We start from the raw sequence: 14,007 nt of genomic DNA on the forward strand, positions 1-14,007 counted from the left end.
AGGAGGATGGTGCGAAAGTGCACACCTTGTTACAAGTCTCCTCCCACTGAAGTCAAATAACATGCAGGAGATCAGCATCAGTGGAAAGGCTGTTTGCCTCTGGCTGTTCCCCAGAGAAGCCCCACTCCTCTCTCCCACACAGCAGCCAAACCTGCAAGTGTATAAGACTTGAGGAGATCAAAGGGTTGTCTTCAAAAATCTGTTCTAAATAGCTGTAAAATTCTCCTTTAATCTGTATTGTAAATTCTACAAACAGAGCCGTGATCTCCCAAGTGTACCAGGAATGTGTGAACAGCTGGGCAAAAGCAACACTCGTGTTAATTGACTCACGTCAGACATGTCCGGCGGAGCCCAGCCTAAATTGGAAGAATTTTCCTGTGATATTCATTTGGTTGGTTAATGAATGATTACAGTCAGTTCAAGAGTGAGCTAAACCTTACAATTAGTGTCATGAAGAGAGGAGGAGAAAATGTGCCAACGCACACGCAGTAGGCCAAATTGTGCATCGTGAAAATGCTGCTGCCTGAGGTCCAGAGCCCTGTACACCATCAAGATCATGTATTGACCCCCCAAAGTGTTGTCTGCCCCAAAGAAAGAATCTATATAGCCTCCTTTCCTTTCATTTTTTCCTCTTTCCCTCCCTCCCTCCTCTTTTTTCTTTCCTCCCTTCTTTCCTTCCCTCCTCTCTCCCCCTCTCTCTCTCTTGTTCTTTCTTTCTGTTAGTTTCTAATTTTATCAAACTCATATGTGTGCACAGGTTAAACAGTGAATTAATCATACAAGTGCCCTTCTAAGAACAGTGAGCCCCCCCTTCACTCCCATTTCCCCCTTCCCAGAGGCATCCACTTTCAATACCTCCAGCTGATTATTTGGCGTTCACCTCCATATCTCCAAAAACACACTTGTATTGCTTCTTGATTTTTCAGTTTTAGGCATCGTATAGTTAAATCATAACTTTGGTGACAGCAGTATTTGTTGTTTGCATATTGTGACTTTGTGACGCTATTCCCATGTGAGCCGCACAGTAAGCTAAGGTCGCTTTTCTTTTCTGGCACAACTTTTGTTTTCCCTCGAGTTCATATTTTCTCTCTCTAATTTGTCTAACTGTCTTTGCACTTATCGTTAATCCAACCACAACAGCTTCGTCAGTGGTATAATTTCCTCTCAAGATGTTCAGATACATCCAGATTTTTATCTGCTTAAACTTCCTGACCAAGCCTCTCCCAGAGCCTTCTGACCTGCTCCAACCTGGAACCGTTGCCCTTGATGCTTGAGCACACTGTCCCCTGGATCCCTCTCAGGGTTCCCTTCATTTCACTTCTGTCTCTATCATCTGCTCTTTCATCCATGTTCCTCTTTCTCCATTTATTCTCTGTTTGGTGGGAAGCGCATCCTTCTAGAGTGTCCTAAGAAGAAGTGTATAAGAAGCACATTTCTGAGACCATACTTCTCTGAGAACATCTTTATTTCACTCTCCCAATTTACAGATAGATTGCTTGGGTATAGAATTCTCCAGAGGAAACCATTTCCTTCAGAATTATACAGATCTTACCCCATTGGCTTTCTGCTCTTTGTTAGTATTACTGAGAAGTCTGAAGACTTTCTGATTCTGGGTCCTTTGCATGCGATCTTTGCTCTTTCTTTCTAGAAGTTTGTAGGATCTTCTTTTTTTGTCCTCTGTGTTCTAAAATTTCATGACGTGTGCCTTAGTGAGGTCTATTTTTATCTATTTTACTACATATTTGGTGTATCCTTTCAAACTAGAAACTTAGGCCTTTCAGCTATGGGAAATTTTCTTGAATTATTTCACTGATGATTTCTTTCTCTCTTCTTGGGGCTACAGTATTCAAGTACTGAACCTATTGTAGTCATCTTGTAACTATTTTTTTCGTATGTTACATTTCCTCATCTTTCTGTTCTGCTTTCTTGGAGTCCTTCTTGACTTGTATTCAAAACTTTCTGTTGACTTGTGATCTCTATTGCTGTGTTTTTCATTCCCAGTAATGTTTTTTTGTTGGTGGTGGTGGTGATGGTTTTGTTCCTTGAATGATCCTGTTCTACAGCATCCAGTTCTTAGTTTGTGGTTTCATTATATTCTCTTCTCTCTGTAAGGACATTACCAATAGTTTTTTGTTGTTTTGGTTTGCTTTGGTTTTTCATGTTGTTGCTTTTCTCTTCCTGCATAATTCTATTTCCTTGAAGTTGCTTTTTCCTATTTGTAAGTGTTGGTAACTATCTTCCATGCTAGAGACTTCCCTCAGCTGTCTCTTAATCTTTGCTTGTCTGCTCCTATTAAGTAGAGGGTATTGCAGAGCTTACTGGGAGCTCAAAACTAGATGGAGGTTGTCTTCTTTGAGCACTACTGCTGGGTGGTCCGGCTGACTCTTAGTCAGGGAACTTCCCATGTTAGCATCTTTAGATCCTTCCTTTTGGTCACATAACCAAGGGAAGAGTCTCCCCGTCTTCCGACTGGAGGGTGAGGTTCCCCCTTGTAGGAGCTGAGTGAGAGCAGAGGGTTGAGAGAGGTTCTCAGCATCCAGTGTGTCCACATCCACCAAACCCCTGAGTTCTCAGTAGAGTACATCTTTGTTCAATCATGCTTAGTCCCTCCAATCCAGAGACCCTCCTATTTAGTTCTTGCCAAAGAATAAACTTCCAATCTTAGACCATGCAAGGGAGCAAGTGAAAGGTGGTTCCCTAAAATGGACGAGGGAATCTAGAGATCTGATTTCTTCTTAAACAGCCTTCTAAAAATCCTCCTTATTTTGGTCACCCCACTGTAACCTATTTCTAGAGATTTCCAGTGACACTAATTATTAGGCCTTTTGAGGATTGTCTGGTGTAAATCAAGTTAATTCTAAATTTTTCCCACTGCCAGTTTAGGGTTAGGTTTTCTAGGGTCAGCTAAGTCATCTATCCTTTTCTATCATCTTTCCAACTTCCAAAATTTGGTTGCTGATGTCTCCTCTCTCATTCTCCTTGTCCTTATGGGTTTATGCCTGTTTTAAAAATCCCTTTTTTAAATGATTTTAGTGCAGTTTCTGGAGGATATAAATATAGACACGTGTTCCATCTTTCATTTTTAACTAGAAGGCCTACCAACATTTCATTGATGAGGGTTTTAAAAATCAATGTCATGAGAAATCACTTTCTTATGTCTACCTCAAGTATCACATATTAACGTTTAACTCATTTCTCTTGTCCCATTTTCCATGAAGATAAAAGTCAGCTAATCGATGTCTTCCTTGCTCACATGTCAAGTACTCTATTAATTTACTATCAAACAGAAATGGAAGTGATTCCTGTCTTTCATTAAGAATCATCTTAGTGTTTAATTTGTGCTTAAATGGAATTATGATCCCCTGTGATTCCTTAGATCTTTTTCAGCTCTATTTATTCCTAGCTAGTCATTTCTTAAAAATAAAGCAGGGCATAAGCAGGATATATTCATTTAGTCAGTAAGTTGTTGTTATTTTCCAGTCACTCTGTTAAGTACAAGGACTGCAACAGGAAATAAGAAAAATATACCCTGTCCCCAGGGACTTTACAGCCCGTTCTAGTGAAGCGTAAATTCTAGTGGTCATTTTCCAAACCCCTCATTGAAAGTGACACAGCCTGCGTTCTTCTCACTGGTTGTTTCTTAAATGTGTTTGTGGAGATTTGAATTCTCTTCCACAATGTAACAATCCCACTAACGCCTCAAAAAATTCACCAAAAAACTAAATAATCATTTTAGATGCTATTGTGGTTGGGGGGTGCGGTGGGGAGGACTTGATTTCAGTTCACACCAACTTGCAATGGGCACATCACTGGTCTTCTTGGCACACTAGTTGTCTTTTATATGTAACATGGAAATGCCACCTCACAAATCTTATCTTCTTTCCCACATTCTAATGGGCATATGATGGAAGAAACTAACTTCTTATATTCTTTTATGATGTCTAATTACAATTTTTTAACTTAAGCATTTTATGTAATATATTTAAACTTGTCTGCCATTAAAAACTATGCTAAATATTTATCTCTACATAAAATATTTATATCTTTATAAGGACCATATTTTGGACATGGTTATTATTATGGACATAAAATAAAAATTGAGAATGGAACAAATCAATTGCAACTGCTATATTTTTGCATCAGCCTGGGAAACTGACATAAAACTTGCACCTAGCAAGAAATAAGAGAACCATATTGAAACTTGGAAATAAGTACACACCCAGCAGGCTCTGTGGAAATATTTAGTTCTGAAATCACCTGAGGATTTCCTAATCACCCCATGGAAGTGGCTACCCATGCAAATGTGCCCACTGTTGTACGTGACCAGGAATCCAGGGGAAGTCATGTTCCCTGACACAAGCAGCCCTGGGAGCTGCTTCTTCTGCTTGAAAACAATCTGTGTCAGTCAGGGTTCTCCAGAGAAACAGAAAATGATAGGGTCTACATTGACATATATAAGAGGAGAGTTATTATAGGAATTGGCTCATGTGGCTAGGGATGCCCAGAAGTCCCACAATCTGCTGTCTGCAAGCTGGAGACCCAGGAAAGCTGGTGGTATAATTCAGTCTGAGTCAGAAGGCCTAAGAACCAGGAGCTCTGACATCTGAGGGCAGGAGAAGACAGACGTCCAAGCTCACGAACGGAAAGGGAATCTGCCCTTCCTTTGCTTTTTTGTTCTGTTCAAGCCCTCAGCATGATGGTCAGGATGAGGCCTACCCACATTGGTGAGAGCAGATCGATTTACTCAGTCCACTGATTCAAATGCTAATCTCTTCCAGAAACACCTTCACAGACACACCCCAAAATAATGTTTTATCAGCTACCTGGGCATCTCTGAGCCCAGTCAATTGGATACATAAAATTAACCATCACTCATCTTTTTCCAGGGAAGGATAGAATGTTTGTGCACAAGGAAGGGCCATGAAATGAAGCTGGCCCAGGGGGATTGTGGAGGGGACACTGTTATCTCTTACTGCTCAGGTCACCTGTTCTATTCCAAAAAGCTGAGGGAAGGTGCCTTGACATCAAGAATGACTAATCTTGATGACCAAGTCCAGTCAACATGTTATCAAAACAACTGGCTGGCTTAATTTTTTTTTCCTACTGATTCATCTGATGTTTTGATGTTTTGTAGACCCTCAAAGATTCAAAAAAAAAAGACTGTTTAGGAACAAAAGATCAATAGCAGTCCTCCTTCTACCACACTTCCATGGGATTATCTCCCTGAACGGCTCCCTTCTAAGAATGACCCTCCTGTTTCATGCCAGTCTCAGCCTGTCAGTAACCAGTGTTGTGGTTAGAGCTACCTTTGTGATTCTTATTATAGTTGCAAGATGCCCTTCAGCAATAACCATCAGGAAACTTTGAGAAAATAAAGGTTTATTATTTACCAGATCTGGAAATTACACAGCACACTTGGGGCCAAACAGCAAGGTGGCAGGTAGAGAGAGAGTGTGTGCGTGGGCCTGGGGTCAGGCTTTGACTGGGGTTGAGGGTGGGGGCCTAGGGTTTCGGGTTCACTTTTTCTTGGTGAATTTAAAATCTAAGAGCAGGAATTTAAAGCACAAGAAGATAAAAAACCAATCGCCCAAATGATCAGTTATTGAAATCAGCTAAGATCTCTAAAACAAAGGAGCCTTCCAGAGGGGTGGTGTGGAGGTGGCTGGGTCTTTCTCTAGTCATGTGGCTGACAGTGTGTTTATTCTATTGTGATAGCCATCTTTGAAGTGGATGCCACTTTGAAATAGATGCCTCAGCAATTGCAGCTTAAGTCATGCATTTGTATTATAAAAAAGAAAAAAATAACTGTCAGCGCTTACACAACACCTGCATATTGTAGTTTCATGCTTGTGTAGGGGAGGGAGACGTTTCCTCTACCCTCTCTGGGTTCGTCTGGCCAGAGAATGAATTAAATTCATGTGAGACAGAATAACAGGAGAAAATTAAACAAAGCTTTATAACATGTATACATGGGAAAGGCTCAGACAAGCTGAGCAACTCCCCAAAATGGCTGAAGCCCCCACCTTAAATATCATATCCAGCTAAAGACAAAGGAGGATGTTGGGGGTGGGGGGAGTCAGTTAAAGGAGGTTACCAGAAACAGGAATAAGATTATTATGCGGATTTAAGTCCTTGCCTTTGGCATTGATTAAGAGTTTCTAGAGATAACGTCATCCCCCTTCTTCCTGGTAGAGAGAGGGAGGCAACTTTACAGATGGAGATTTCCTTACAAACGTAAATGTCTCCTAACAAAGGGTAAATAAACTCTACTTTTCAGTTGCTTTCCTGTCTGCAAAGTAACCAGCCCCAAATAATCATCATGCCAAAGAGACGTATCTTGGTGTGGCCAATGCCAGTCCCCCACAGCTGTAACTCATAAACGAGGTCTGTACACACATACGTGTGGTTTATACATGAGGTTCAACATGTCATCCACCGTGTTCATGTGGAGGAGTCTTAACTCCTGGCCATAGCCGATTGATGGAGGGAAAGGCACCTCCCTCGGAGTGGCTGAAGCTGTTAGATGAGCTCAAGGTGGCCCCATGTCCGACCATGTGAAGGAAGCTCTTCAATAGCATGAGAGAAGCATGAAGCCAACGTAGACAGGGCCTTGCTGAGGCGAGTCCTGGCTCCAGTGGCTTCTGAGGTCCAGCCACAGTCCTTACTCCACATCCTTGCAACACACTCCTTTATTCCTGAAGGCTCGTTTGGGTTGAGTTCTTGTTACCTGCCACCAAAGGAATCTTAACCAATGCTCCCACCCCACCCCCTGCAAATGCCATTTGGCTTTCCTCGGAAGCAAGTGATAGCGATTTCCTGCAGTTCTCTCTGCCTGCAGCACATGGGGCCAAAAGCGCCTCAAGAGAGGCTGCAAGCCTCTTCTACAGGGTTGATCTTTTCCTGGGGCTCACTTGGAGCAGCATTTCAAATTAGGGTGAAGAAGGAAGAAGAAAGGAAAAGAGAGAGTCTGCTGGGATCAAAGTTGCTTTGAAATACACAAGACATGTTTCTCGGAGCCAGCAACGATGAGGGAATCCAAGTGCCAGGAGGGGTCGGTCATGCCACCCTCAGAGAGGAAGCTTTCTCCTCTGCTTGCCAGAAAGTTCCTTTTTGGAGCATGGATCCAACTGAAGGTGATTTCGTCACATTTCTGTCTCCACTTGTTTACTTGCTCACTTAGCTCCTGCAGTATTTCAATAAGCCGCAGTCGATGGCAGCTGCTTGGGGACAGGGGACACATCTCCTCCTCCTTCTCCTTTAAATCTCATGGTATATAGTAAAAGAGGCGCACTACAGACCCTTGGGCGTTAGTAGATTATCGAGTGTCTTCCTTCACCAGGGATCTGACCACACAACAAGCCCAACGCTGTTCCTGATGTCCAGTAGCACGAAAAACTTGTTGTATGTTTATGTCTACATCCCAAGAAGCCAGAATTATTATGTTTCAGTGTTTTGTATTAGTGGCTTCTGCATCAAATCCCAAAACCAGTTATATTACAACTTAAAAAAAAAAAAATGAACACCCAGCTCAGAGGGCTGTGTCTGCAGTTGCACAAGGGTCAAAATTTTGGATTTTATACTCACAAATAATTGCTGAGCCATATAGACTTAGTTTTCTATGTGTAAATACTTTCTGCGCACTAGAGTGCCATCCTAAAATTAAATGTGGAAAAAGAAACGTGCACATAACTTAAGCAAAGAAAATGTAGCTGAAAGTAAATAGACATCCCACACAACCACTATACTGTAAGAATTTGAAAGCCTTATGATTTTTTATGATACGTAGTCTAAATCTTATCATTACTTCTCTTCCTTCCAGAAACTGAACACCTTACTATGGAGGAAAGGAAGGAGAAGGGAAATGGATAGATTTTAAAAATCTGTTTTTCTTAATTTTTAGCATATTTTTTTCCAACATCTGTCCCAAATCATTTCACCAAGTAGGAAGACTTGCTTTTCTTTAATTAAGTCAAATTATACTTTGGAGATTCAGAAGCTTTTAGCAGTGCTTTCCCGCAGTATTTTCTTAGTGAAAATACCCAGATGGAGGGGTCTCCTAACAGCAAGTGATTTTCTGAGCCACGTTGTTGTTGTTGTTTTTAAGCCATTTAATCATTACAAGGAGGCATTAGTCAGTAGGACCGTGGCACATGAAGTCTTCAGGTTTAAACCTGGAAGTAGTTCCAAGTAAAATGTCCCCCTTATGGGGCAGGATCCTCATACAGAGTCCTGAATTTCCCCTTGGGCTGTGCAGAATTAGAGCTCCGGGGGAAGCAGAGTGAGAGAGAAGCAGAATTGTGACGACCAACAGCAAGGGAGGCTGGTTTCAAGTCACTCAGGACTATGGCTGGAAAATGGGGAACACCCACATGACCCTCTAATTTCTTAGTGGTTTGTAGCGTGACTGAGTCATTCGGCTTTAATGACGTAAGACATAATGTTAGTGTAAAAGAATTACATCTCTTGTCATGTTTTATTCTGACTGCTGTGTGTGCTGCTTTAGGTATGATATGCAAAGCACATCTCTCCATCACGTGCAGACAAACAAGGTCATGGATTGCTGGAGTCAGGACGCGAACTTGGGTAGATCACAGCAAGATGGACAACTAGACTCCCCAAAAGAGAGATCTAACTTAGTTCTGATGATGACGACAACACTGATGATGATGACATTGAGGGTGGTGGGGCTATGCTAAGAATGATGCTAAAAATAATAGCAACATTTGGTGAGTACTTACTGGGTATCAGACCTCACACTGAAAGTTTATGTATATTACCTCATTTAATCTTTATAAAACCCTGAAAACAGTTACTGTTATTAAGGACATTTTACAAATTAAGGAACTAAATCCTAGAGAAATAAGCAACGTGTGCAAGGCTGCCAGCTAGTCAACCCCAAGCTGGGCTTGCCACTGGGTCTTTGAAGCAGAGCTCATGATCCTGACAAGGATGGGATGGTGTCTAGTGCATTCCGGTCCCGCCTAATTTTGCTCATACATCTGAGGTCAGGAGCCCAGGGAGATCCACCTGCCCACACAATTTGCAAACAGTAGCTGTTTCTACTTTATAATTAAAGTACGGTTGCTCTTTAACCGTTGTCTTGCAAATGACTATCCCTCCTACCTGATACGATTTGCTGCTTCTGAAATGAAAATCTTAAAGAGAAATAGAAAATTGAGTAGTGATTTAAAACTTCCAAAAGCTCTTGTAGAATATTGAATGCAAGCTTTAAACTTAACTATTTTTAGGAGTTACTAGTGAAAACATAGCCTCAACTGTAATGCTGGCCCTTTGCAAAGTCCTTATATAAATTTGGAACTTCTGGGATCCTGAAGAAGAGATTCCATGTTCTCAGTGGTAAGTTCATGCGTGCACCTTTTGAAATATAACATGCTAATATATTTTATAAATCAGAAAACAGAGACAGTGCTTGTCATGAGAACCCAGAGAGTTAGACCACTGTGTACTACTACCAGCATAGATTCATAATTAGTTACATGTCCTTGGCTTATTTCTATGGATCTCAGTTTCATCAACTGTAAAATGGAAATTGCAATATCTTTTCTACCTAAGTCAGTTCAGATATGGATGTGAATTCTCTTTGAGAAATAAAAAGAAAAAGCCTTATCCAAATGGAAGCCATTATTTTTTATGGTTATATCCACAAAATAAAACAAAAGATTTTTATAACCTCCTCCTCATCCTTCTCCTCCTCCTCCATTATTTCACCTTTTTTCACACCCTTTGGTAGGAGTTTATAATGGAAGATGCCATTGCCTTTACTATTCCTCACCACTCCCAATTTATATGAGGCAGACATTCAGTGCACATTTGAGATGGAGAGTAATTCAGAGTCTTCTCGTACCCACTCTCTCGCCCTGGGAATATATTAGCATTCACACTGAAGCAGAGGGAAGGAAGTCTCCCACCTAAGAAGAGGATAGCTTTATATTAATTTTGCTTGTTGAAAGCTTTATGTAAGACTTCAAGTGAAACAACACCCTAAGGCAGGTTCCTTGGGCAAATGAAATGCTATGGCCAAGTTATTAGAGAACATCAAAGTTATTTAGTAGAAACCAAGACCTTGGCAGAAGGGCTGACATCTGACTTCAGCAAAAATAAAGAACATTGAAGCTCTTGCTCAGGCACCCGAGCCACAGTGGTGCACAGGGTGGGGTAGAAGCGCCTGTTTGCAAGCTGCGGAAAACTCAGCTCGAAGCTGTTTGAATAAAGGGAAAGTATTGGCTCACATCAAAGGAAGGGCTGGGTGGACATGGCTTCAGGCGGGACGGACTCCAGGGCCTGATTATCTCCCCACACCCCCACATCACTCACCACCATTCAAAGTCTTCCCTCATCATGGGAAAATGGCTGCCAACAGTGCCCATCCTCAAAGCTCCAAGGCCATGGCAGAAAGAGAATTTTCCTTCCAGGCAGGTTCAGCAAAGGTCTGGGCTTCACGTGCTGACCCCTGCACCCACTCCTGTGGAGGGGAACCAAGTGGGTTGAATGGTCACCCCCGAAATTGGGGCTAAGCCTCACGGTGACCACAGGACCCACAGTAAGGGAGTATGGGTCCCCAAAGCGCAATCTTCTGTTACCATTACCAGAAGAAGGAGCAATGGACACTGGGTGGTGACAAACAGCCAATGTCCACCAGGCAAACTTGAAGAAAGCATAAGGACATCATGACCAAGTCACTTCATGACACCACCTTGATTTCTGGAAATGAAGTCCAAATACTGGACTTTGTGGTTAAAAATCAGACATCTTCCTGCCCCTAATGGAAGCCCATCTCATAGGCTCTGTCCCCACATATCTCCAACATCCTCAAATGTCTCCTCTTGAAAACTGAAGAAAATTGCCAATAACAGCAATTTTAAAATTTTTCATTCTACCCTGTGGAGATGTACGTTCTCCCCATGGGACAGCATTTGATCTTATTGAAAGAGTATTCATTCCCCTGGTCTGAGAAGTTTGGCTTGGGATTTGCATGTAGCCAGGGTCTGGGCCTACGCTGAGGACACAGAGTAGGTATTTGACCTACACCCGGTGGGTATGAGGGCTTCCTGAAGTGACCCTTCCAACAATAAAGACAGAGTCTACACCAAAGATTCATTCCACCCTTTGAGCTCTGAGAGGCAAAATTCTAATTGTTTTTCTGCTCCTAGTAATCAGTGGTTCATTGCACTCTGCTACTCAATCAAGAAAATGTTGCCTGGAGAATGTCTGGCATTTGTGTCTGCTTTTCAAAACTTCTTTTTAGCAGACAAGGAGCTAAGATTGCAACTTCACTGTTTCAACCCTGGGCAAGTATTAGCTCAAGTTGAAAGTCTGGATTAGATCTCCAAAACCAGAGCAGCCCAGAGGATGGAGACAATAGAGCCACAAGGCTCAGAGCTGGAGAGAACACAGTGTAACCATATCACAGACGAGGAAACTGAGCCCCTGTGGTGTAATAGCCTGGTCAAGGCTCTGCAGCTAATTCGATGAATAAGCAAGGTGAAAAAGGCAATGCGTGCCTATTTGGGAAGGCACAGCAAGCCCTCCCACACAAAAAGTGCTCAACAAGTGGAAACGTGGTTTGGAGTCAGGCACAGCTGGTTTAAGCCTTGGCTCCTGTACATTCTAGCTGTGTAATCTTGGACAGTTTAATTAATCTCCTTCTGCCTCATTGAGATAATACTACCTATGTCATCCTTTTGTTGTGAGGATTAAGAGAGAGCCTATGTTAAATGTGTAACAAAATATTTGCCATAGTAAGCACTCAAAATGCATGATTATCCTGAAATTTTATTTTTAAAAAAGGAAGAGAGAATAAATATCCCAGAGTGGTCATTTTTGGAAATCAAATAAATCAGGGAATTTTCTTCAGCATCTTTGAGTAAAAAGAACCAAAGATAAAAAATGAAAGAAGATAACAGAATGAGATTAAAATAGATCTGGTAAGCCTAAATAAAGATAAAGAGAAAAACAGTATTATTGCAGACATTAAAAACATTTTAGAAGCTGCATTTACCTGAATCGATACTGTAGAAACCAATTTAATAACATTCAGGACAAGAATGAAAAGTCACAAATAACACAGAGGCAAAAGACAAAGAAACAAAAGAATGACAGAGAAAATGATGTACTGGCCCCAACAGATGAGCCTCCCAGATTCTGGGCTCCACGCACTGGGGCCCCTCGGGGAGCCCCAGCCAGGGGTGCTGTCCTTGCTCGGAACAGACTGCCTGGACCACAGCTGCAGAGGCACTGCCAGCTCGGCTCTGAGCAGCGCAGCCAGTGCTACACCTGCTCCCAGGCCCCCTTTCAGCCATTTCTCCCAATACCACTGGCTGTCTGCATCTGCATCCCACCCGACAGGACCAGGGGCTCCTGCTCCTCCCACCACTTCCAGGCTCAGATGCAGCTCTGCACGATGGGACGGGGTTCACGGTTTCCCTGGCAGCTGCCTGGAGGCCTAGGCAACGCAGCCCAGAAGTATGGAGGAGTAAGCGCCCCTCAGGGCAAACACTGACGGAAAGAAGCCCACAGACAAATCCCACCAAAGACTTGATAGACAAATGGTTTGTACCTCCACCCCCTCTCCAGTTCCAACACCCAGTGGTCTGTAGCCACAGAATACCAGCTGTGTTTTCTGATGACAGTGTGACCGACTCATAACTTACAACCTGGTATTTGCTTTCCTCCTTCTCTGCCTCACTTCCGTTTTTCTTTTATCCCTGCTGTCCTGGGACTGCACTCCAAACAAAGGATTGCCTTGAAGTTTTGCCCATATTCTGTGTTCTGGGGAATTCAGACCAAGATAGTGATCAAAATGTGATAGACATTGGAGATGATGCGAATATTGGGTCCTATGAATTAGAGAATAAACAAGTAGAGTTAAAAGATAATAAAAATGTAAGAGAAGAGAACTTTCAAGGAAACACCATTACCTGGAAAATTTATAGCGAATGATAAATACTGAGATTTATCTATCCTGGTAAGATTACTGAACTTTAAAGAAACTGAAAGAATCTTACATATATTCAGTAAGAAGAAACAAGCGACCTAGAAACAAAAAAATTAAAGACTGGCTAGAAGTTCTCAACAACGTAAGATTCTAAGAGAAAAGAGCAATCAAATGTCTACAAAATTTTGACAGAAAAAATATTCTAACCTCAAAATGGTGCACTCAACAAGCTGTTATTTACATGAGAAGTCAGCAGAAGGACATTCTAAATATGCAAAGAGGATTAATGTACCTTTATGAAAATACACTTGAGGATACGAGCTAACTCAGCAAGAGATGATGTCCTGGATCAAAGATTTAAACAAAACCTTAAAACCTTTTATTATCTTAGAATGGGAACATTTTCTTTCCCATGACCCAATAGCCAGAAACTGTGGAGGAGAAAAATGAAAGATATTTGCAAGCTAAATACAAAGAAAACAAAAATATAATTATAAACTATGACAAAATGTTTAATATCCTATTATATAACAAGCTTTTAACATGGATACAAAAAGATATCCAATTAAAAAATGAGCCAGGTACATGAAAAGGTAAATCATAAAACAATTCCAAACGTGTGTGTGTGTATGTGTGTGTGTGTGTGTGTGTGTGTAGATAGACTGATATGGATAAATGTTTATCCTTACAAATAATGAAAAATGAAAAAGTGCAAATTTAAACAATGTTATATTGCTTTTTACTAATTGGCAAAATTGAAAAAGATAGACAATGTCCAGTGTTCCTATAGTGATGTGACTGTTCTGGAGCGCAGTTTAGCAATATATGTTGAGATTTTAAATGTGTATATCTATTGACCAGCTTTCCCACTGCTGGCATTTTATCATTATGAAGCAATTGGCCAAATGTATAGAAGTATATATTGTAACATTTTTCCCATTAACACAGTACTGAATTATCTAAATGTCATTAATAGGGGATGGTTTAACTAATTGTGATATATGCATGCAATTAAATACTACACAGACTTTAAACACAATGTTATATTTCAA

This window comes from Equus przewalskii, chromosome 1 (genome assembly GCF_037783145.1).
Source record: "Equus przewalskii isolate Varuska chromosome 1, EquPr2, whole genome shotgun sequence".
In the NCBI taxonomy this organism is placed as follows: Eukaryota; Metazoa; Chordata; class Mammalia; order Perissodactyla; family Equidae; genus Equus; species Equus przewalskii.